This window comes from Mobula hypostoma, chromosome 26, assembly GCF_963921235.1.
Source record: "Mobula hypostoma chromosome 26, sMobHyp1.1, whole genome shotgun sequence".
Classification (NCBI taxonomy): Eukaryota; Metazoa; Chordata; class Chondrichthyes; order Myliobatiformes; family Myliobatidae; genus Mobula; species Mobula hypostoma.
In genome coordinates, this window is record NC_086122.1 from 13239343 (window position 1) to 13265545 (window position 26203).

General features: G+C 39.7%; 1 long non-coding RNA gene across 2 annotated transcripts in view; it reads left to right on the plus strand.

Moving 5' to 3' along the window:
• The window catches only part of LOC134338087 (uncharacterized), a 47158-nt gene extending 22482 nt beyond the window's left edge, over positions 1–24676 (plus strand). Inside the window, exons 1-3 of one of the 2 annotated variants that reach the window (XR_010016138.1) lie at positions 8094–8184; positions 19948–20059; positions 24545–24676. This is a non-coding gene — a long non-coding RNA (uncharacterized LOC134338087). Of the gene's footprint in view, positions 1–8093; positions 8185–19947; positions 20060–24544 lie in introns of those variants that run through there. The other variant, XR_010016137.1, reaches the window with a different exon arrangement.
• The last annotated feature ends 1527 nt before the right edge of the window (positions 24677–26203 follow it).

Genomic DNA, 26203 nt, shown 5'->3' on the forward strand with positions numbered 1-26203 from the left:
CTCTGATAATGAAATGATGCGTACATAAGGCTTAAGATTTTAAGATTAGCTTTCTTTGTCGCATGTACACTGAATTATCAAAACATGCAATGTACTGCATTGTTTGCATCGAATCAAATCAGCAGGGATTGTGCTGGGCAGCCTCCAAGTGTTGCAATGCATCCAGTGCCAATATAGCATGGCCAAGAATCAATAACCTTGACCGTTGCATCTTTGGAATGTGGGAGGAAATTGCAGGAGCCAGAGGAAATTTACATGATCACGTATTTCCATTCAGACGGTATTTCTATTGGCCTAGTATGTGACTTGAAGCCATATGAAAAAGTTATGATAATCCCGCATGCCTGCAGCTCCTTCATAGGATAAAAAATCTACCAAGCTTTGGAGATGCTGCTAGTTCCTAAAGTTCATCTCAGAGTTGTCAGCAACGTTGTTGTCACTGATAATAAAATAAAATAAATAAAATATCTGGGCCCAGAAGACACACACTCTTATGACTAAAACATATTTTTATTTACTCAAACATATTTTTATTTTAGTTGTGCACAGGGAGAACAACATGGCCCCTGTCACCCACACTGTTCTGAAGTCTGAACTGAAAACTGCTATTCCTATACAGAATTAGCTTAACTGCTAATTCTGTACAGATATTCTCCATTTGGTAAATAACATATATCTGAATTCCTTACTTGCAAGATCAATTGCCTTTCACAATGGAGATGTTAAAAGTCAATAGAAACAAGATGACAGCCATTGACACTTTAAAGTTAGTATAGTAATTATCCCTTAGTTGTTGGGTGTATTTCACATCCTGCTATTATTCCTATCTCGATGGTCTCTGGCACTCCGTTCTGTGTAAAGGGAACTATGTTCTTTTAGGATGATTACACGCTGCCACAGTCACTCTCACCTAACTGTCTACAGTGAGTAAGATTGGCTCCAACTATCTCAATTCTGAGGTCTCCCTTGTCTAGCTTTGATAACACACCGCCACAGTCACCCTCGCCTGGATGTTGTCTTTAACCTTTGCCTTACAGCAGCTTCCACAGCATCCACACTGCACTTCTGATCTAGGGAGTGAATGTATTGTACATTTGAATGGATTGGTAATGGTCGGCACAGACTAGAAGGGCTGAATGGCCTGTTTTCTATGCCGCAGTGTTCTATGGTCCTATGGTTCCATGGGCATTGACTGGTGTTCAGTTTATGTAGATTTATCCTTGCATGTGTGTGCATTTGCACACATAGATGTAAGTATTTCACCTGCAAAAAAAAAAGGCTTGTCAGGAGGATCTGTAGTTATCATAAATCTTTGGGAGTTCACAATGCTATTTTAAAGTTGCTTTGTCTATAACTTATTGTGAAGAGCATCTTTGAAAATGGGAATAATCTAAAATCAAAATGAAATTTTAACATTTTCAGATTGCATTGCTTGTAGATCAGTTCCACAATAAATATACTCTAGTTCCAGTTCATGTCTAATACTATCCCACATCTGACTTATCACAGCTGTCACGTAATTCCATTTATAAATTTAAATATTACGCCTACACTTGTTTTGCTTAAATTAAGAAATTACAAGGCTCTACCAATGAATCTATCAAAAACCATATTGGCATAAAAGTTACAAATTGTAATAGCGTACAAAAATTAGCAATTCAGAATAAATAGTGAAAAGCTGCAAATAAAACTGAGAAGAACAGCATATAATCACAGTGACTCCTACTAGCTTTTAGAGCCTTAGTAACTTTTAAGTTGTTAGCAGTTGAAGATTTAATTAAAGTAACATTGATAACAAGCTATGTTAAATCAAGATTAACTCTGGAGGATATAACACCTAACATACAGATATGCTGCAACTTTGTAAAGCCAGTACAGCCTTCCAGACACTGAGTACAAGCTTTTATGTGTGTCCTAGTGATGATTTAAAATACATCTTAAATTAATATTAGACCCTGTTTTGCAGAAGGGACTTTGCAGGTTTGAGAAAAAAGTTGGGTATACTCAAAGCCTTGGATTTTTTTAGAGCTGAGAAATGACACTCTCCCCTGAATGCTTCATGTTTACTTTTAATTTGTTAGGAGGTCTCAAGCTAAAATGTTTCTTTTAAATGGAAGAGTTATAAGTTGTTGTGTATTTAATATGTAAGTAATATTTGAGTAATCCTATATATATATGCACACACATTGTTTGTATAAGCATTCATGTTTTTTTAAATAATTAATTACAGATTATATGTAAGGTACATGAATTGCATATGTCGACATGTTGCCACGTGACATGTGCAGACCTCACATAAAGTAAGCCCAAAGTTAGACCTGCATTTTGGACTCCTATGTCTTCCTTTAAAATAGTTTAATGTTTTGAAGTTATAAAACATAAAATTGGCAACAAGGTATTTTTAAATCAAACATGAGATGGTAATTGACCTGTTGAAGTGCAGTAAGATGTTTGAAGTTAAAAAAAGCACAGCAATGGACAGCGATTGAAACAAAACTCAGCCGAGCATGTATACCTTGGAAGAGAAGAGGTTTATTTTAAAAAGTCAGAAGACTGAAGTATTCACGGGTTCATAAATAGTGAGTACTGGGTGATAATAGTCATAAAAAAAGAACAGAAATGACTGACTTCATCAGAAAGATAGATATGCTTGATTACACAAACGATAACTGGATTTTATATGCTGAGAAAATGGAACAATATTTTAAGCAAATGAAATAGCCAACTGAGAAAAAAAGTACAAATTTTGCTGAATTCATTGGATTTAAAGGCAAACAGTTTGCTTCAAAGTTTGATTACAGAAATGTGGTTTGTTGATATTGTCAAAGTAATGCAGGAACATTTAGAACCAAAGCCATTGTTGATTACAGAACTCTTTAGGTTGCGTAAGTAGAAGCAACCTACTTACTACTTAAGGGGAGTTCATTTCTGCAGATTTCGCTGAATTGAAGTGACTGTGAGCATTGTCAATTTGGCAATGGGTTTAAAGAAACATGAAGAGATTGCTTAGTTTGTGAAATCGTGCAAGAAAGCATTCAAAGATGTCTCCTAACTGAAGCACTACTTTCATTTAAAAGAGCAGTTATAATTGCTATTTCAATGGAAACCATAGACACGCAATTGAGTTGCAGTCTGGAATGAAATTGAAGGTCAACAAAATTGCAACACCTAAACAGAAAATGGCCTAGCTGAACAGTGTTACTGTTGTAGCAGGGGATCACATACACCAGACCAATGCAGGTTTAAAGATGAAACTTGCAAAGAATGCCACAAAGTAGGATACATACAAAGAACACAAAATATATGGACCGTACAGGGAAGAGAAAAAGCTAAAAAAAAACAAGTTGCAGTTTCAAAAAAGGAGAAAATCTGTATGCTGTTGATGACAAATGTAAGAATGATGAAAGTGACATAGGACTGTGTAGTGCTCAGATTTATAATGTGAAAACTAGCGATAGATAAGCAATATAGCTTGCACCAGAAATGAACGACAGATTAATGAAAACAGAATTGGACACTGGTTCAGCTGTTACAGTCATTCCATAAAATGAGTTTGAGTGGCATTTCAAAAATATTAAACTGAAGCCTGTAGAGATCCAATTAAGAACTTATACTAGAGAAGAGATACCCCTTTGGGAATGACATTCATAACAGTGAAATACAACAACCAACAAGCCACATTGAGCTTGTATGTGGTAAAAACAGAAGGACTAGCATTGTGGAGATATGTTTGCCTGAGTCAGCTGCAACTTGATTGGGGATCCATCCACTATTTTTATGTTACATAGAGCCAACTGAAAGTAAACTAAGAAAGATACTCAATGATACCACAATGGGGTCCATGCTGAACACCGTCAACTTTTGTCCAACAGAAGACAAACAGGACTTGGTACCAGCTCTGTAGCTCTGAATGGAATGCATATTGGACCAAGGAAGGACCATGCTGCTCAGTCCAAGGGTGAAAGTGACAAATGTATTGGTCCTACTACAACAGTTTTTTGTAGGCAACATATCAGAGAAAGCTTCTGATATGTTAATCAGGTAGTTACTTACAAACTCTGGCTGGGTTTTAAGCTGGCAGAGTGTTCAAGGAGCTTCAGGAAAGCATTCAGCTTTTGTGAGTATAAAGAACAAAAATCTATTCAGCATGCATTATGGTTACCCGCGTCAACTTCAAGTGGAACACAAAAAGTTGCTTGTAAAAGTAGATGCAAAGGCCAAAGCCCAGCTGGATAAATGGAAGGGCAGAAATAAAGGAGTCAATGGAGACACGAAAACAGAGGGTTTGGCAGATAATGTTGTGGATGAGGAAACCAGAAGGAGATATAGAAGGATTAACAAGAGAATACTTCAATGAACAAAATACACCTTCCCAAGATGAAGTTGCACAAGCTCGAAGAAGAAAAAGGAAGATGCAAGGTGTCTAGAGCTGTCTGTGCCAGTTCCTGCAGTCTCAGGATCAATTTTTACAACCACCACAGAGGAGGTACCAGAACCTGTGATTGTTTCACAACCACAAGACTCACCTGCCAAGCAGTGTGATCCCCTTTGTCAGGAAAGTTGTTATCACATAAGAGTAAAAAATCCTCCACAGTGACTAAATCTTTAGGCCTGAATGGGACAATGTAAAATTTAATATGCTGTGGATGCCTATATATCGTAGTTGTATTATATAGTATACTGTGTACATAGTTGAGATGCATTCTCTATTGAGTTTGAGTTGATAACTCAGCAGGGAGGAGTATAGTGTATTTAATGTTTTAGTAATATTTGAGTAATTGTGTGCACATATATATATTCTTTGTGTGTGTGTGTATACAGTATATAGTTTGATTAAGCATGCTTGTTCATTTGAATAATTAATTAAGGGTTATATGTAAAAGTATGTGAATTGCATGCATCATCATACTACCATGTGATACGTATGTGCCTTGCTTAAAGTAATCATGAAGCTGGACCCACATTTGGGACTCCTGTGTCTTCCTTTGAATTAATTTAATGTTTTGAAGTTAAAGACATAACATAAGAGTTTTAAATCTAAGTTAAATATTGGTTATATTGTCTTTATAGAGTTTGATGACATTGAACTCCAGATATATTTGATATGTGAATCAAATAAACTTAATAGATTCAAAACTCTTAGGGGAACTAATAATCTTGTGCAAAATCTGTGAAGGGGTGGGAAAGAACTGTTTGGGTTGGGAATGGAGAGGGAAAAAGCAGGTATAATGAGGGGGAAGAAGGGAGACGGGGCAGGTAGGTGGAGGGGAAGGGAGGAGATGAAGGTGGAGAGAGAGGCTAGAGGGTGACATGCCGGGACACAAAGTGTGGGAATCTGATAAACAAAACAGATGATATTGGGAGGGGCCTGGGAGATAGGGAGATGAAAACAAATTAGGAGGTGTGCAACAGGGTGTTATGGGAAAAGGAACCTAAATGAGAGGACCAGATGTCAATCAGAAGGAGAAAGATGGGGAACACAGAAGGTAAAGTTAGATGAAATTGGAAAATTCAGTGTAGACCATTCAGGAATAATATAAGGTGTTGCTATTCCAGTTTAAATTAGGCTTCTCCCTGGAAGTGGAGAAGGCTGAAGACAGACCGGTCACTGAGGGAAGGGAAAGGGAAGCAGAAATAGCATGCAGTCAAGCATTTGGGATAGTAACTGTGGACAGAGCATGGGTGCTCTGCTGATCGTTTTCCTATTCTACAGTTGTTCCTGCTGATATAGAGGAGGCCCATTTTATTAGAGGTATCTAGAGTAATTCTCCTTTCGACAAACATGTTTGGCTCAACATGATAACGTTTAATGTTCTAAGGTCCAAATAAGTTGCAAAATGAATAAAAATTATTATAATCGAAATATGTCTTGATGGTGAGTTGCATGTCAGCATTTTTGCCTGACAGGTGTTACTCAATGTAAATTTCTGCAGGGTTGTATATAGTGACATATATGTACTTTGAACATTGAACTTTGAAAGCATCCATTAAAACAAAACTTCTTAATTCAATAAACATACATCAAAGTTGCTGGTGAACGCTGCAGGCCAGGCAGCATCTGTAGGAAGAGGCGCAATGGACGTTTCAGGCCGAGGCCCTGTTAGTCCTGACGAAGGGCCTCGGCCTGAAACGTCCATTGCGCCTCTTCCTACAGATGCTGCCTGGCCTGCTGCGTTCACCAGCAACTTTGATGTATGTTGCTTGAATTTCCAGCATCTGCAGAATTCCTGTTGTTCTTAATTCAATATTTGCCTATGCCAGTCTTCAGCTTTTCCAAGACTTCTAAAGCCTGCATTATCCTTTCCAGGCTTTATCTGGTGCTCTGAAGCTAAAAATATGCTGCAGAGAAGGGCATTTTATTTCAAAGCTTTTCTCTCTAATAAATTTAATCAAATGCTCCTTTCCTTTCAGCATTTCTCATTTACAATTAATTGTCCAGTTATCTTTAAAACAACTTAAGGGTTTTGATTTCAACCATTCATTGTGGGAAAAAATTAAATCCTAACTCCATGCTGCATCAATAATCCTTACGTAGCCTTCTATAATTTCCAACTATTATTCCTTAAATCAGGACCCCGTATTAGTGTTGTGCACTAAACAGGGAACATTTATTATTTTTACTTTAACCCTCTAATTCTTAGCTCTTATGAAAATTTCCCAACCTAGCTGTTTAAATAGAACCTACCTCTTACAAATTTATATTGATTGAATTCAATTATTGTGTGCCTCTTCAAATACACAATAATTTCCTACAACTTTACGTATTCTCGTAGGTTCTCAACAGCATTAGTCAGACTAACTAGCTGATTTCCCAAGATATCCATGAACTGTATTTTGAAGTTGATTGTTGCTTTTGATACACTTCAATCCTGTGGTACCATTTTCTTTTTCAACTCTCAACATTGTTCTAATGATAATTTTAAAAGTCTGATAGATGTTAATACTTCTTGGAAGAGTTTTCAGGTTTTCAAGGTCATGACTTCCCTACCTATCACACTGAGGGGAAAAAAAAAACTTCACTCATTTCAACAAGTTGTCCTTACAGAGATAATATTTGCATTATTTTATACATATGACTTCCCTTCCAAAATGTAAATTGTAAGGGCTATACCCTAATGTTTAATCATTGTTACTATATGAAAGTCTTTTCTCTATACTTCAAAAAATGCTCAAAATTCTGGCAGAAATCTTGATTCCAGTACAGTTCTGGTACAAAATGGCAAATTTGACTGAAACAGTAAAGAAAGCTAATTAGAATGATGTTTCATAGATTAGTAGCATAATTTACCATAAGCAGAAGTATTAACTTTATCTGACTAAATCGAGTGGTTATGTGATTTGAAGTATTTCAAAGTACAAATATAGAATTATATTATAAAAGTAATGCTCATGAATTTACAAGGGAAATAAATTTAGGGTTTTGAACCATTACTTATAATGTGAAAATAATACAATAATTTGTGTTCAGGAAGAGACAGCTAAGAGTTGTGGCCCTACTGCTGCAGTTTACTGTTTAATGCAGTTTCATTCCTGAAGGTAATAAATTGTTCCTGAATAATAAGTAACATTTAAATTATTTTAGCTTTCTGTAGCGGTTTCTCTCTCTCTCTGTTTATACCTCTGCCTCTTTCTCTCTATCTAAATTTTATCCTTCTTTATTTCTCTAACACAATTTGACCTCGTTCACCATTTTCTCTCCTCAGCACATTTCTTTCTTCATCCTTCAGTCTCTTGGGTTACTGATACTGAGCCCAGATCCCCTCTCACCCTGATGTACAGGCTGTTCTTACCATAGATGTGCAACAATTTGTTGATCAGATTGTTTGAAAATAGAGGATGAGAAAATAAATAAGCAGGGCACTCTGGGCCATTAGGCATTTCAGATCTCCCAGCAGAGGGGGAAATTATTTTTAGATCATTTAGGTGCAATTGGCCAATATTTTGTGAGAAGTTGTTCAGCCAGAGCTTGAACTTCAATCCCATTTTGAGGATAACTATGCTCCATAAAACTGATTGCATGGTATTAAAATAATGATCCACCGTCCATGAGTTAAAATTCTCTAACGTTTTTATTTCATCTATATGTAGATTTGACTGACTATCTTGAGACACAGTGAAAGAGCATGACATTGAAAAGGAAATTAACCTTTCTGGTAGAATCATATTTAACACCATACAGCCCTGGTAGGTGACCTTCTTTAAGTTTAAATGGCTTACATTCAGTAATGCATATAAAAGCCTCTATGCCATTATGCATTACCTTACATTAATACATCGTAATAAAACAAAATCAGTGTTCCTAATCTGAAAGAATTGGGAATTTACATGCAGAGGATTAAAGTAATAGGTTGCAAAAGATGTACCTGGATGAGAGCTCTTTGCTACCTTACAGGATAAAGCTCATGCAAAGTGATTTAGATTTTAATGCAGATTAGATATGAGGAAAGTGCTTTGTTTACTCTATAGTTGGTGAATCATAAGCAATGTTCACGATAATAATGATTTGCCGACCTACAGGAGTTTCAGTGGGTCAATATCATCATAAGCTAAGCTTATGATTCACCAATGTGAAAGATATAGTTGATTGATATTGGCTGCAGTTCTAAGGAATTTAATCCTCAAATATTCACTGTTCACAGAAAAAAAAACTCTGTGAAATAAATGAAACTGGGTAATGCCTAAAAGGCATCTCCCTTCACTTCACGAAGAGCTCCAACAGCAGCAATCAATCAATATGGTGGAACAAGTGGTTGTGAATTTGTAATTCATTATCTGGAGAAAGTTGATAAGCAGGGGTAGTTATAAAATTACATTTATTGCCTATCTTTGTTGTACTCATAATGATAAACGTCCAGTTACATCACTTCAGGATGTAGCTTAGAAATAAGCATGCTGATATTTTGAAGCCACAAGAAGAGTAGGTAGTGTTTTGAAAGCTGAGGAATTTTCCAAGGGATATTGGTTAGATGTTCAGGACAACCTGATTGTTACTTGGTAATTTTTTCATTACTTTAAATCAAGCATGTCCAGAGCAAGGATTGACTGTCTGTTTATTTCCATAGATGCTGCCTGACCTACTGAATTCCTTCAGCATTTTGTGTTTGTTAATTTGGATTTCCAGCATCTGTGAAATCTCCTGTGTTTACAAATCTGACGTAGTTTTATTTGTTAAATTCGTATTAATATGACATAAATAAGAACCTTTCTCCAAAATGCATGAGAAAATCAGTTGATAATGGATTCTACCCAACCATTACAGTTGCCAGGGAAAGGTTCACCAAATGCTTCTTGTCTTCCCACAGAAAGGCTGTGATAGCATCCATCAATCCTCAAATCTCATACTGTTCATCCCTAACCAGCTGCCTGTATTGGCGTAACATTACCATTCTCTCATTTGCCAGTAAGTACCACAGTTCAATGAACAAATCTGCATTGCAATCAAAACTAAAAGGACCACAGCAAAATAAAATATTGCAGGTGCTGAGATTCATCCAGTCACAAAACAATGGAAACGCTCAGCATGCCATGCAGAATTTACCAAGAGGAACATGAGTCAATTAATATTTTTTGTGTGAAGTATTCCACATGCTGAATGATGCAGTTTAAAAGCATTTAAAAGGGAAATAACACAGGAGGTGGACTGAGAAAACAAAAATAAGGCCGATAAAATGCTAAGAGGGGCATCAAGAAACAGTGAAAAAGTAGGTGGTATAACGAGAAATGCCAAGGTATTGGAAGACGTATGTGCGATAATCATGTGAATGGCAAATGTTGACCAATTTCTATAGATGCACAGCGAAGAGTATTTCAACTGATTGCATCATGGTCTGATATGAAAACACCAATGCCCAGGAACAGAAAAATCCACACAAAGCATTGGATGCAACCCAGTCAATCACAGGTAAAGGCCTCACCACTATTGAACTCATTTGCAAGGAGCTCCACCACGAGAAAGCAGCATCAAGGACTCCCACAATCCAGGTCATGCTCTCTTCTCACTACCACAATCAGGCAGGAGGTACAAGAGGCTTAAGTCCCACATCACCAAGTTTAGGAAAAATTATCACCCTGCAACTATCATGGATGGTGGAACCCATGTGGATAACTTCACTCATCTTAACTCTGAACAGCCTATAGACTTACTTTTAAAAACTCTACAACTCATATTCACAGTACTTTTTTATTTGAACACTTTATCTTATTTTGCTCATTGTTTGTTTGTCAGTCTTTAATTATGTATAGTTTTTTCATGAATTATATTAAATTTATTTATTTTCCTGTAAATGCCTGCAAGAAAATGATTCTCAAGTTATTATATGGTGGCATATATGTACTTCAATAATAAATTAACTTTGACTTTGAAATTGCTTTGGGAGGTAAATCAACAAATGTCATTGACCTGATTATTTTATCACCATTGAGATACATGCATTTTGATTTAGTTAAGTAGATCTGTGGCAGTTTTATCTTGGAGAAATTAGAAGCATCCCATTGATTGATGCTACATATACATGAACCATCTTGGTTTGCTCTGCAAAAGAGATTACATGTTCCAAAAATGTTTATTCTTCTTCAGCATTTCTAAATGTTCCTGAAATATAACATATACCATCAGCGGGATCCACTGCTTGGTAAGGCCTCGTTAACAGCACTTTCCAAAACTGTGACCTTAGCCGCACTGGCTGCTGGCACATGGGAGTCTCACCACTGTAGGTTCTCCACAAAGTCACATACCATCCTAAACTGGAAATATACCCATGGATCACAACTCTGCAGCCTCTCACCCGAGGATATAGAGGGAGTGTGCAGCAATTTAGGATGGTGGCACACCATTATCTTCTCAAGAGCCCTTGGAAATGGACAATAGGTGTTGGCTCAGTCACATATTCTGAGTATGAATGAAGGATATCTGAACTATTCCTGGGACATTTAGTTGAGTATACTTTGTGTCTGTGCCAACATTCATCCCTTAAAAACATCATTGAAACTAATTTCCTGAGAGTGGCGTCACAGGTAGACGGGGTGATGAAGTAGGCATTTGGCACGCTGGCTTTCATCATTCAGGTACTGAGTATAGGAACTGAGAATTTCTGTTGCAGGTGAGCAAGATGTTGGTGAGGATGCACCTTGAGTATTGTGTACCGCTTGATCACCCTCTCATAAGAAAAATGCCTTTGGTTTGGGGAGTATGCAAAGAAGAACTACATGTATGCTGCCAGGATTCGAGAGCCTGAGTTATAAGGAGAATCTGGAGAGGCTAGAATGTTATGCATTGGACTATGGAAAACAGAAGGGTGTTATTAGAAAGGTGTATAAAATCATGAGGGGCACAAATAGAGTGAATGCGCACAGGGAAAGAGAATCAAGGTTAGAGAATTTAAGTCTAAGTCAAGAGGCAAAAAAGTTAAAAGTGACCTGAGGGCAAATTCTTCACACAGAACAAGCTGCCAGAGGAGTTGTTTGAGGTGGGTACAATAACAACACTTAAAAGACATTTGGAAAGGTACATGGATGGAAATGGTTTAGCAGGAAATGGACCAATGTGGGGAAATGGGAGCACCTTGGATGGGCATCTTGATTGGAAAGGATGATTTAGACTGAAGGACCTGTATCTTTGCTCTATTATTCTATAACTCTTCAATGGCTTATCCAATTGTTTATCTGTCTGTTCTGCATTGGTCATAAAGTATGCGCACAACTTTTTTTGTCTTCATTGTGATTAGATTTTCTGAATTTGCTTTGAAAAAATGTGGAATGTTCAATAGTTAAAAGGTTCCTACCTAAACGTAATTTCCTTAAGTAGGGATTCTGGTAAGGGAGTCTAGGACAAGAGGGCACGACTTCAGGATTGAAGGACACCTTTTTAGAAATGAGATGCGGGGAAATTACTTTAGTCAGAGGGTGGTAAATCTGTGGAATTTATTGCCACAAGCGGCTGTGGAGGTAAAGTCATTAGGTGTATTTAGGGCAGAGATAGATAGGTTCTTGATTAGCCAGGGCATCAAAGGGTATGGGGTGAAATCAGGGGAGTGGGGATGACTGGAAGAATTGGATCGGCCCATGATTGAATGGCAGAGCAGACTCGATGGGCCAAATGGCCTACCTCTGCTCCTATATTTTAGGGTCTTACGGTCTAAGTGCTTTAGCTTTAAAAATGAATAAGAATTCAGCTCATCCATCAAATCAAATCAAGTTCAAGTTTAATTATCCTTTAACCACATGTGAATACAGCCCAACGAAACAGCATTCCTCTGGGATCAGTGTGCAAAACATACACAGCTCATTCAAAATAGCGAATGAAAATATAGGTACTGTATACAGCCCAAGTCCCTGACTGGCATGTCCTCCAATTTTATAGTGCAGTTCTCGGCAGTGTGCAGACAAACATACACATGCAATCCAGCATGTCATTCCACCAATCGAGGTCAGCACTGACAGGAGAGGCCAGCCCCCAACCGAGCACAGACACCACACTGCACTACCTCCAGCGTCTCCTCCCATGGACTGCAGCAGCAGGCAAGCACACGGCTTGAGGCCTAGTCCACACCACAACCAAGGCCATACCGCTGCCCTGCTGCATGTCACATCACCAAACAAGGGAAACAGGTCTGCAGCATCTCACATTATCAATGCCCAACAAGGTCTTGTGATCGCAAGAGAAACATCCAAGACAGTCACCAACTGTTACATTACACATCAGCTTCGTGCATCAGCTCTGATGCAACTGATCAGGAAATTTATTTTCCTCAAGAATATTCTTTCAGCTGTCTTTTAATCAAGTTATTTCTAATGGTCAGATTAGTTTGGACCTGTGAACAGAAACAGAAATAACTTTTCCATAAGCCTTCATTAGAAAAGGGTAACGGTTAGACATTTAGTAGTTTTAAATAAATACAGAGTCACAAAAGGATTGACAGGAGGAAAAGAAAAGAGAATCTCTGTGTTAAAGTGAATTAAGTAAAATGACAAAATAATGATTGTATAATGCACAACATGGATGGGAGGAGTATGGAGGGATATGGTCTGCGTGCAGGTCAGTGGGACTAGGCAGAAAATGGTTCGGCACAGCCAAGAAGGGCCAAAAGGCCTGTTTCTGTGCTGTAGTTTTTCTATGGTTTCTATGATTGTGTAATACACAATGATCGTGCGATGCTCAATTTGACAGTCAGGACAAGGAAAGAAACAAAAGGTGAATCAGAAGGAGATGGAAGTCTCAAAAGCGGAAACAATAGCAGTTGCTCCTGCCTTGTAAATACATGAACAGTCTTTAGAATCATGACATGTTGAACCTAGCATTAAATTCAGAATGCTGTCCCATGCCAAAGTGAAAGATCACCTGTGGTTCCTCAAGCATTTTCAGAGCAGCCCATGGTGACAGAGGTCAGATTAGGAGTGGGTCTGAGAATCAGAGTGGTGAATAACTTGAAATATAGGTATGCAGTCCAGGAAAATGATTAGCTAATCTGTGTTTGGCCAAGGCCTCCGTATTGCGAGCAGGAGGCACAGCACAGGAAATTTGAAGAAGTAACATGTAGTACTGTTTGATCTGCAAGGAATACTTAGCAAAAGAGGAGATAAAAGATAAGGTGTTAAAACTCCACGTTTGCCTTGTCTGCAATGACCAAGCAAGTCAGATTCATAATGATATAGGATTATTGAATTTCAGTAAATATGGATTCAGTTCCCATTGCCCATTTTATACTTTTGCCAAATTCTATAAACCCCGCACATCACTGTTTAGTAAAATAAAAAATTTGCACGTGTCCAGTTCATTGATGCTGGTATGCGCATCAATTTCAACCTAAATCTTGTCCAAGAACCATTGACATAATGGTGATGGAAAGTGGACTGTGACAGGCTCACTCAGAAACAAACATTGAAGATACCAGAAATCTGAAATGAAGGTTAAAAATGCCAAAAACACACAACAGGCTGGACAGCATTTGCCGATTGAGAAACAGAAGAACATTTCAAGTCATCAAAGCTACTGAAGGCCTCCAGCACTCCACATTTTCATTTTTAACTGCAATCGCCCTTATTGTGATAATTGAAAGGTTAATGGTGATCCTTAGCTCTTCACAAACTAGGAAGAAAATAACAAATTGAGAAGGCCAGTGTTTCCTTCTTATTATGTGCTTTTTTACTTCCCATGTGGAATAATCAAGCTGTAAATAGTTTTCCATTTCCTCCTTTTGCAGAAGGGTAAAACCTCCTGGGAGGGGGGAGAAGATGGCAGCGCGCGCGGCCTCTTCAGTGATGATATCTGTTAATCTGTCAAGTAGGTGACCGTGCACAATTCTGATTTGATGGAGACAGACGTGAGAGCACGGAGGAACATCTGGAAAACTTCTGAAATGTCCGCTTCGCTGCCGCTGCTACTGTGTGGTAACCGGAATCTCCGGAGCAGAAGGCCCCGAAATCCTCGGCTTTGAGTGTTTCAGCGGCTGGGGAGAGGTCGAAGGCGCTCAGCAGAGGATAGCGCTCGGGAGGCTGTATCGGAGAGGCTGGTCAGAAGCTCGGAGTTTTCGGACGGATGGACTCAGTGTCGGCTGTGGTCGGCTGCTTCCAAGGCATCGGCAAGTTGACGGTGCCTGGAGGTTTATGGCGGGGAGTTTCTCCCTTTTGCCACCTGCTATCGGGGACTCAGGAGTCGATCGACTCAGGACTTTGAGACTTCTTTTTACTGTGCCCATGTTCTGTTCTTCATCAAATTATGGTATTGCTTTCCACTGCTGTAACTATATGTTATAATTATGTGGTTCTGTCAGTGTTAGTCTTTGGTCTGTCCTGTTTTCTGTGATATCACTCCAGCGAAACATTGTATCATTTCTTAATGCATGTATTCATTTCTAAATGACAATAAAAGAGGACTGAGTGTTCTCATAATCTAAAATATGAACAGTAACCTCTGCTCAGTCAGCACAAGGCATATGGTAAATAATGATGCAAGTCAAGTTCAAGAAACAAGACCTCCAGCTGCATGAATCTTCTCTTCCTCACTCCCCATACCTTGTAATATTTTTAACTATCTTTTTTTCTAAAAACCTATTTTATTCCATTTTCAAATTGATACTTAAAAGACTTCCACATTCTAATCACATTCATATAGAGCAGGGCTTTCCAACATGGTGTCTATGGGCCCCTTGCTTAATGGCATAGGTCCATGGCATAAAAAAGGTTGGGAACCTATGGTATAGAGAAACACACACAAAATGGGTGGATGAGCTATACAAGTCAAGCAGTATCTCAGGAGGAGGATAAACAGTCAATGTTTTGGACTGAGACCTTTCATCAGGACTCAGCCTCTCTCGGCCCAAAGCATTGAGATTGTTTATTCCCCTCCATAGATTATGAGGGGTATAGATAGGGTAAATGCAAGCAGGCTTTTTCCACTGATGATGGGCAGAACTACAATCAGAGATCATGGGTTAAGAGTGAAAGGTGAAAAGTGTAAGGGGAACATGAGGGGAAACTTCTTCACTCCGAGGATCGCGAGAGTGTGGAACAAGCTGCCAGCACAAGTAAAGCATACAAGCTCGATTTCAATGTCTAAGAGAAGTTTGGATAGGCACGTGGATGGTAGGGATATGGAAGGCTATGGCCCCAATGCAGGCTGATGGAAATAGGCAGTTTAAATAGTAGTATGGACTTGATGGGCTGAAGGGCCTGCATCTGTGCTGTACTTTTCTATGACTCTATGAATGTAGATGCTGCCTGACTTGCTGAGTTCCTCCACCATTTTGTGTGTGTGTGGTTCATCAGACTTCCAGCATCTGCAGAATCTCTTGTGTTTGTCTGTACTGAGAATAATTTTAAATCACTTCTTCTCTCTGACCAACAGGAGCAAGGCAGCAATTACTTATTTTGAATGGAGTAATATAATTGATTATGGAATAACTTATTAAGGGAACAAAAGGATCTGGTACGTGTCTAAGAAAACCTGCACATGTCCACAAACATTTGCATTACAGTAATGTGGCAGGATGTTAAGGGGAGTGTGTCCTATGAACATTTCCTTCGGGTTGTCAGCGGCATAGTGAAATTGCTAATTGTGTACTGTACGGAAACATGTGGAACAGTCTCATTCATCATTCAGGCCCCTGGCACGCAAGAAGGACTGGTTTAACACAAACGTGCTCGTTCTAGATGTACTATGTGGTGGATGTGAAGCCATTAACCTTATTGTCTCCTTGGAAGTTCAGAGAAACCGACATCAGCTTCAATTGGGCTACATAGTGCACCATCCACTCCCATTCAGAAGGAGCAGCTAAACCTTACATTAATACGTTACCTTAGGTGACTTATATCTGTGACTTCTCTCTTCCACAAATCATTGTGGATCATTGCAAATGGAAATAGATTTGCTTCTAAATTAACATGAAGTACAAAGGTTACCTGATGTAACAGGAAGTAAATCCTGTAGTTGGGAAGCCTTCTTCCTTTCCTTAGTAGTACAGGACATTTTTACTAGTTATTATTTGGATGAAGAACTTATAATATAACATGTGACGAGAATACACATAAAATTAAGATGTTTGCTGGCCTGGGTTAGTATCAGTGACATCAGCAAGTGGTCTGCCACCTGCCCTCAGGGGAAAGAGAGACAAGGAGCAATGGAGCAGCGTCTGGAGATGTGTAATGAAGGGACGTGGGAGAGAGAGAGCTGTCTGGAGCGGCTCCCCCTTTGAACCCTGAACTGTTTGAAGTGATGGACAGGCGATACCCCAGCAGGGGGATAAAAAGGGACCGGTTTGCTAAGGCGACACACACACGACACCCGAGGTAACGAGACCCTGGAAGCGGTACGCCTCTCACGAGTCGGTGAGAAGTATCAGACAACGGCCAGGGTGGAAAGGTACGATCAGCGGGAACCCGGTGTGTGTCCGCCCTTGCCTGGGTGCCGGGTTCACTGCAGAGGATTGACCGCATCTGGAGGAGGGGTCACAGTCGGTGACCTCAGGTGACATCACCAAGGACCCGCCCAAAATCGCCGGTCTGTGAGTGAAGCCATGTATGAATAGTTGTTCCTGTTCTCTCTCTCTCTCCCCGCACGTTGTCCATCGCCATGGCAATGATTACTGCGAACTGAACTACTAAACTGGACTGAACTTTGAGTCACTTTGAAATTTGGTCATTTACCCCTAGAGAACGATAGAGCTTGATTGATGCTGTTATCTTAATTCTGTGCACGTGTTTTTATCATCGCTGAACTGTTGCGTTTATTATCCTTTCGATTACTGTGTTGCTTGTTTCTTTAATAAAACTTTCTTAGTTCTAGTACTCCAGACTCCAACTGAGTGATCCATTTCTGCTGGTTTGGCAACCCAGTTACGGGGTACGTAACAAACAGCATTAGCTTTCTTCCCCATATGCCTTGACACTTTCTCAAGATTGGAAGTGAAAGATTGGTTTTATTTGTCACAGGCATGTCAGAACAATGAAGCATACAGGGAAATACATCATTTGCGTCAATAAACAACACAGTCTGCGGATGTGTTGAGGGAAGCCCACAAGTGTCCTATGTTTCTGGTGCCAATGTAGCTTTCCCACACTTACTAACCCTAACCCCTACGTCTTTGGAATTTGGGAGGAAACTGAGTATCCAGAGGAAATCTACATGCTCACCGAGAAAACTTAGAAACTCCTTACAGGCAGCATCGGGAGTGGAACTCCAGTCGTTGATCCCTGGCACTGTATAGAGTTGTGTTAACCACAATATCACTGCGCCACGCTTATGAAATTACATCATTGTGAAATTTTCATTCATCGATAACCGAGGTCATAGCTTGATTGAACTCAACTCTCACCCAGTTCTTGTTCAAATGCCTTCTGGGTGGGTGTGTGTGTGTGTGTGTGTGATCGTTCCAGAGAAAATAATATTATTTGTGTATGCAACCCAATCATGTGCTGGAATCCCACTCGCTTGAATTTAGAAGATTGAGGGGGGATCTTATTGAAACGTATAAAATTCTAAAGGGAATGGACAGGCTAGATACAGGAAGATTGTTTCCGATGTTGGGGAAGTCCAGAACGAGGGGTCACAGTTTGAGGATAAAGGGGAAGCCTTTTAGGACCGAGATGAGGAAAAACTTCTTCACACAGAGAGTGGTGAATCTGTGGAATTCTCTGCCACAGGAAACAGTTGAGGCCAGTTCATTGGCTATATTTAAGAGGGAGTTAGATATGGCCCTTGTGGCTAAAGGGATCAGGGGGTATGGAGAGAAGGCAGGTACAGGGTTCTGAGTTGGATAATCAGCCATGAACATACTGAATGGCGGTGCAGGCTCAAAGGGCTGAATGGCCTACTCCTGCACCTATTTTCTATGTTTCTATGTTGCCATTCATCGTAGTTCATTACTCATTTGGTGAACTAATTAATTCACTAGGATAAAGGACAGCTTCTGTCCTGCTGTTATTAGACTCTTGACAGGGCTTCTCATATATGAAAGATGAACTCTTGATCTGGCAATCTACCTTGTCGAGGACTTTTCACAGGCAAGATGTGGCAGCCTTGCAGTTAACACAGCACTTGACAATGCCAGTGATCAGTTATCGGGGATTCCATACTTGTCACTATCTGTGAGAAGGAGTTTCTCCTTTCTTTCCATGACCATGCGGATTTCCTCCCACATTCCATAGACATGTAGGAGTAATACATTGGGAGCAAGCTATGCTGGCCACTGGAAACATGGAACACTTGTCACAGTCCTCATAATGTGGAGAGTCGATTGGTGCAAATTACGCATTTCACTGTATGCTTTGATGGTCTGATGTGCAAATAGAACCAATCTTCAACTTTTAACTTTGAGAAAAACTTAAGGCATTTGAGGAAGAAAGCTAATGCTATTATATTGTAAATACTTCATCCAAATAATAGCTAGTGAAAATGTCCTGTACTAATGAGGCAAGGAAGAAGGATTGCATGCAAACAAAAGTTTGCATCTCCCAGAATAGTTTCTTGTTATGCACTCTCATCTCTGCCTTTCAGGGGAATTCTTATGGATGGATTCAACGTTCTCAAATACTTTGAGAGCATCTAGATCTGCTTCTCTGCTGTCTTTGTTCCTTATGGCCTGGAAGCAGGCCGTTTCGTCTGTTGAGTCAGATATGGCCCTCCGAACGCTTCCATCAGTTCCATTCTCCTGCTATGTTCCACCTCACACGGCCATCAACTCTCCCAACCTCACCTCAGGAGAACTGTATTTTTAATGGCAACAAACTAATACACCAGCGCATCTTTGAGAAATGGGAGGAAGCTGAAGCACACTGGGGAAACTCCTGGTGGGAGAGAGCGAGAAAGAGAGATCATCCCAATGCAGGGACCTTCTTCTGGAAGCAGCAAGCGAGAGGGAGAGAGACAGTATGCGACCGTGCTGCCCTAAGATCAGGAATGAATCTACGATGCAGCAGCTCCAAACAAGGCACAGCCCAGACAGCTCCAGGCTGTGCTGCCTGACTGACTTTTGTCATGAGGTTGGGAAGAACCAGGGCTTCTTCCACTTCATCACTGGGCAAGCTGAAGAAACCCCGATAAAAGTAATAACTGCTTTAAACTATTTAATATTTCCAGTGTACTCAGAAGTGAACACATATTAGAAGTATGTGTTAGAATTTTGAAGTATTTAAATATGTCTATTCAAGTTCTTCAAATTGATTGGATATTTCCCGATCAAGTGCCCATCTCCATGCTCAAAGACTTATATTGAGAATGTCATATCGATAAAAATTCCCAGCTTTGATCCTGCTCGTCTCGAACATTTGCAGGCTTATAAACATTCGTGGATTTCTATGTGCAAAGGATTCTAGGGGTCAAAATTCACGTAATGCACTTGCAATGTGTGTTTATCTCATAGCAGTTTAATCTCAAGCAAGTAAAACATAAAATTTGTGTTCTTAACCTGTTAATGTCTGCATTATTCAAAGTGCACCCTCTCTTATTGTCACCAGAGCCAATGCAAGAGGTGTAATATCACGAATGGTTGACATATTCTAATGGAGAGTTGGAAGGCAAGCAGGTGTTCAGCGCTGTCTACCAGCACCTCACTGGCTGCTCCCGGAGGTAGGTGTCTGCATGTGATGGTCTCTCTCTCCCTCTTGCTTGCTGCTCCCGAAGGGAGGACCCTACATTGGAATGGTCTCTCTTTCTCCCTCGATGCTGTCAGAGGATGGTGCAGGAGTCCTGGTTCTTGGGCAAGGTTTAATTGACGCGGTTTGTGGATTAGACTCTGTAGTTCACGTTATGATGTGTCTCTGGTTTCTGGCTGCTCCTATTTTTGTTGCTATTTTGTGCAATTTTGATCAGAGTGGCCTGGAGCTAACGAACAACACTGCGCTAGATTGAGCTGAACTGAATACGCCTCGACTCTTTCAATGACCTTGTGCGTTGGTGTGTCTTATATTCAGTGTTTCTCGCTCATTTTTTTTTCTTTGCCATTTGCGTGATTTGTTTTTTGTTATGTGTGTGGGATGTGGAATTTGCTGATTTTCTTTGAATGGGTTCCATGGTTCTCCTTCTTTCGTGGCTGCCTGTGGGAAAGACGAAGCTCAGGGTTGTATATTGCACACATTGATAAATAAATGTACTTCGGATGTTTGAAACGTAATATGAAAACAGCAAATACATATCCATACCTCTGAAGAGAGAGAGAGAGATGCTGTTTGCATAGATCTGAGACTGGAGATCAGTCCGTGTTATGCTATTATTCCTCTATCTCTCCCATCATACGCTCCTCTAATAATCCCTCCTTTTCAACATCCATATACTCCACCACACCACTCAGATATTCCTGGCGAATCACCATTCATAAACAACCCTCTCAGTTCAAACAATGTGCACAGCCCTTCAGGGGGTATCTGTGGGGCTAACATTTCACCTTAAAGACCATTCGTCGACAAATTTCACAACTTAAGTTTGGGACTTGAAAGGACACCCTCGATATCTTCACATTCCAGTGTTCAAACTCTACTCGTCCAGCTCCGAATTGTGAGGTCTTACATTCTCTTTTCCCTCAAAGTCTCTGAGAGCAGAGCTTTGAATAAACATGCCCCTCAGCTGTGTCATCTTCACTTTAGTGCCTGCCTTAAGTTTTTCGAGCACTTTTCTGTTTTTTTTTAATTGCAAAGTTACGGTATCTGTAGCTTTTTAAAAGTTTTTCATACACAGCTGTTCAGTTTTGGCAGCCTCATTACCAGACGTACTGCAACTCACTGATATCCTTCCCTGTTCTGCCGACACCTAATCACCCCTGGCAGTAGTAAGTGGCAGGAGTCAATCCCCCGCCCATCAGCTCAATGCGTGGAGGAGAAATCGTTGACAATTATGTTTTGCAAAGCATGAAGAACAAGGTCAATAGTGGGGCAGAGATCATTAACAAAGACTCTCTGCACATCCTTTCATATTCCATTGCCCTCACAATTTATTATGATTGATAGGGTGCCCGAGGGCCATCTAAATCTTCCCTGTTCTTCATCTACCCACTATCATTGTGCCCATGGTAGTGTAGCAGTTAGTACAGCATTATTACCGGTTGGGGCGTTCCAGAGATCAGAGTTCAATTCCAGTGCCATCTGTAAGGAGTTTTTACATGCTCCCCGTGTTCGTGCATGTGTCCTCCCACAGTCTAAAGACGTACTGATCAGTAGGTTAACTAGTCATTGTAAATTGTCCCGTGATTAGACTAGTGTTAAAACGGTGGCTTGCTGGGTGGTTCAGCTCATTGGGCCAGAAGGCTTGTTCTGCACTGTATCGCGAAATAAAGAAATATAAATAAAATATTCCCACCTAGACCTGGTTGCTAAGGCACTTGATTGGATACATACAGCCACCAGCTCAGCCGCATGTGCTTTTCATAATGTAGTTCAGATGGAAGAGATTCACCTGACATTATCTGCACTTCCAGCTGCAAAGGAAGTGAGGTTACATTCAATATCCGAAATTATTAAAAGCAAAAAAAAGTACAGAACAGCTCTATTTTTCACATATTCTGTAATATTTTTAGTGTTCTTTTGAGATTTAATTCATTTTAGCAACCCACACCAAAGTTGCTGGTGAATGCAGCAGACCAGGCAGCATCTCTAGGAAGAGGTACAGTCGACGTTTCGGGCCGAGACCCTTCGTCAGGACTAACTGAAAGAAGAGCTAGTAAGAGATTTGAAAGTGGGGTGGGGGGGGGAGAAGATCCGAAATGATAGGAGACGACAGGAGGGGAGGGATGGAGCCAAGAGCTGGACAGGTGATTGGCAAAAGGGATATGAGAGGATCATGGGACAGGAGACCTGCTTTACTTCCCATCACCAAATTCTGAGTAATTTTACCCATATTTCCTTTCATATTTACATGTGAGTATACATATTTTGTCTTCCTTCTCTACCTCACCACTTTACTTGATCATTTTACAGTTCCAGTAAAATGTTACAACCCTAGTGTGTTTGATATTAGTAGTGGAGAGACGTGGAGTGAATAGAGCTGTGTCTGAATTACTCACCCATTACATCATCAGACTAGGCCCGATGGTCTGCAGCTTCCATATTATGCTCATTTCTGAGGTAAATCTGTCGCTGAGTTGATGTGCTACAGCCTCAGCAATGTACCTGCCTGAGTCCCTTTGTCAAGGTTGAATTCTTTGATTATTCTTACTGCTGTCTACCTGAGATTGTTTCACACAAACTCCATCTTCTGCAGAACTGCATCAGTCTTACTACTACTAGCTGGACACGTCTTCCCTCAAGGACATGTCAATTCCATCAGTACATATACTTTTTATCTTTTGTTTTAAATCATTCAATTCTATGCTCCTCATTGCCCATGCACTAATACTGTGTCATATATTCCAGCCTTCACACTCTACTCATCCAACCCTGCCCTATTAGGCATTCCTTCCTCTTTTCTGAGCAGAGCTTTCAGCCTACCTGTCACTCATTCCTGTCGTTCTTCATTTTGATGTCAATTTTCCATTGTCTCTTTCCCTACTCCTCAAATGTACTTAATCGACATCCCACTTAGTCATTATCCATAGTCCTTGCTTCCACATCTCTCTTGCTCACTAGCTGAGAGGGAGACAGAGAAGATTTTTTTGCTACGGCACCTCCGATTAAATAACAAATGTATCAAAATCACAGTAGCTCAGCTACCTCATGAAACTGGGCCCTTTTGGCCTACCATGTCTGCGTTGACCATGATACCTATCTATGCCAGTCCCATCTTCCCACATGAATTCCATCTGCATGCCTTATCTTTCTGCATCTTTCCTTTCAGTTCCATCTGCATGCCTTTTAAATGTAATCATTGTATTCACATCTACCACCTCTTTTGACAACTCATTCCTGACATTCACTAAATATGTGTGAAAACCAGATCCCCGATTTCCTTTAACTTCCTCTGCTCTCACATGAAATCTAATCCCTTCTATTTTTAGACTCTTCTGCCTCAGTAAATAAGACTATCTATCCTATCTCTGTATCTTATAAACCACTATAAGCATATCTACCAACCCACTAGGCTACTATACTCACATGAGATTAAATGCAACATAACCAATCCCTTCTAATAACTATGTCCTCCATTACAGATAATATCCTGGTGAATCTCTTCTTCACTCTCTCTTTGGCTACCACAGCCTTCCTGCAGTGTGGAGTACAAAAGAGTACACAGTGCTCCAAAGGCAATCAATCCGATGTTTGGTATGGGGTATGGCTTGTTTCACAAGGGGTGAAAGAAAGTCATTCTATGATCTTTGGGCTTTAGAAGAATGAAGGGTGATCCTATTAAAGGCTCTAACTTCCTCATGGGGCTTGATAGGGTAGAGTTGAGGGTAGTGAGTGAAACTGGATCATGGGAACATAGGCAGAAGATTTGAAAGCCTGAAATCAGGTACCATTGGGTTGAAAAGCAGTTTTAATCACGCTGTTAAAAGATATTCCCCAGAACAATAAGCTGAACTTTTGACCTTACAATCTACTTTGTTGTGATCTTCACCTTGCTGTCTACCTGCATTGCACCTTCCCTGTATGTTACACTTTATTCTCCACTCAATTATTGTTTTATCCGTACTAGTTCAATGCATTGTTTTAATGAATTGCTCTGTATGGACAGTATGAAAGACAGAATTTTTATTGTACCTCGGTACTTGTAACAATAAAAAACATTTTACCAATTTACCACATTTAGTTACTGTGTAAGGTAAGGAGCTCGACGTTTAAAGCTGAGATGAATTGGAACTTCTCATGAAAAAGAGGCAGAAAGCTTTTAGGAAGGTGAGAGAATTGAGAGCTACAAGAAGCAGGAATAGGAGCAGATCAATCATGATAATATTAAATCACAGGTCTGACTTGAGGGGGCCGAATGGCCCACTCCTGTGTAATGAGCTCTTTGGGACTTTGAGGGGAGTCAGAGGGTGTTAGCCTTTGAGGGTTTTAGAACACATGAATTGGTTAATTGTTGTTTAATGAGAGTCGTTAATTGTTAGGAGTTCCTTGTGTTTTTCCTGAATAACCGGCTCTTTGTAATGTGGTCTCCTATTTAAACTTGTTCAATTTATTTTGATAGATTCGGGAAGTCCAAGTTACCTGTATTATTTAAGCAGACACCCGGTTACTCCTGATTGTGGAGCCCTAGTTTTGAGAATGTTATGTCCCGTGATGTTGACGTTCTGCTGGAAATCAGAAAAATAAACTCTGGTCACCCTCTCTACATCAGAGTCTGTCTTTCCTCGGCACTTAGATTGCCAGTGCACATTGATACACTCCTCCTCCCATTCCCATATGCTGTCACAAACATAGTTCAGATTAGTTGTCATTAGATTGAGAAGATTTTCATCTGGGCATTCTCTCCTGATCATATTTCAAAACAGTTCTTTGAAAAGCGGAAAACTCTTTCCTAAATGACTGAAACATGTACTTCCATTGAAAATTACATCCCCTTGTACCCATCCAAAATATACCCATCTGAGGAAAAGCTCAAAAGTAGTAAACTTTCATGTGATCAAGATGTTTTAAGCAAAAAGAAGATTCACATTACTCATCGTTAAAATTAAAAAATTGGTGTTCTTCATATTCTGAGTAACAGATTAAGTGAAGCCGGCCATTATCAGCTGCAATGTGATTTCTTTTCTTTATTGGGTGATATATTTTCATTTTCAGCAGGGCATCCTACTGAAGTAGATTAATATATACCACTATTTTATCAAATTATTCCTTGGAAAATCATCATTATAAATTTAGAAGGTGTATACATAATTTATGTAAGATTTTGGAGCCTAAAAATTCTACTTGAACTGATATCATTTTATTACCTGGCACTTTCCCTCAGTGCAATTTATATTTGGTTTCTGCTGTCTTACATTAAAGATTTATTATCAGAAATAATGTTATAAAATATATTTAGGAACTTGCTTCATTCAACCTAATGTTCAAGTGATGTTCCTTGGGAGGACAAGATCGTTTGCTCTTAAAAATAATTGAAGTAAAGTAATTCCCATCAAATTGTAGCTTATACCAGCTTAAGAACAGATGCTCTATGGAAGGTGAAATAGTTATTAATTCCAATCTGCTAACCCATTACACTAGCCAATCCCTAGCCAATAAACAACTACAGGAAATACCATTAAGATTCTCCAAGTAATTTAAAATCAAAATTGATTTTCTTTTTGTTTGTGTTGCTCTCTTCTTTTTCTTGTAATCCCTCAAATAAAATTACATTTGTCAAAGTCTTCTGTTGATACTGATAAGAGTCCATTATACGAGAGGAAAATTGATGTGGGGGCAAATTATCACTGGCCACAAGTGACTCATTTGAAAAGAAGAGAGCCACATGTGGTGCTGGGATGCCTGTAGTACAGTAATTGCATGATTGAGTTTGAGAGCCAGTCAGTCTCATAGCAGATGACGGACACATCCTTAAAAGTCCTCAGAATGCTGGAGGTTGAAGAAGAAGGCCACATTACGCAGACTCAAAATATCGTGGTAGGTACAATGCCTAAGTAAAAGTAAGTTTATTGTCATCTGTACAAGCACATGTGTGAACAGGTGCAATGAAAAACTTACTTGCAGCAGCATCGCAAACACATAGCATCAGATAAACATAACATTAACAGAAATTATACACTATTTTTACAAGGAAGAATACAATTCAATCAAAAGAGCTCATTGTTCATTAGTTCAAAGGCTTATTTTAATATCAGAAAATGTGTGCAGTATATAACCTGAA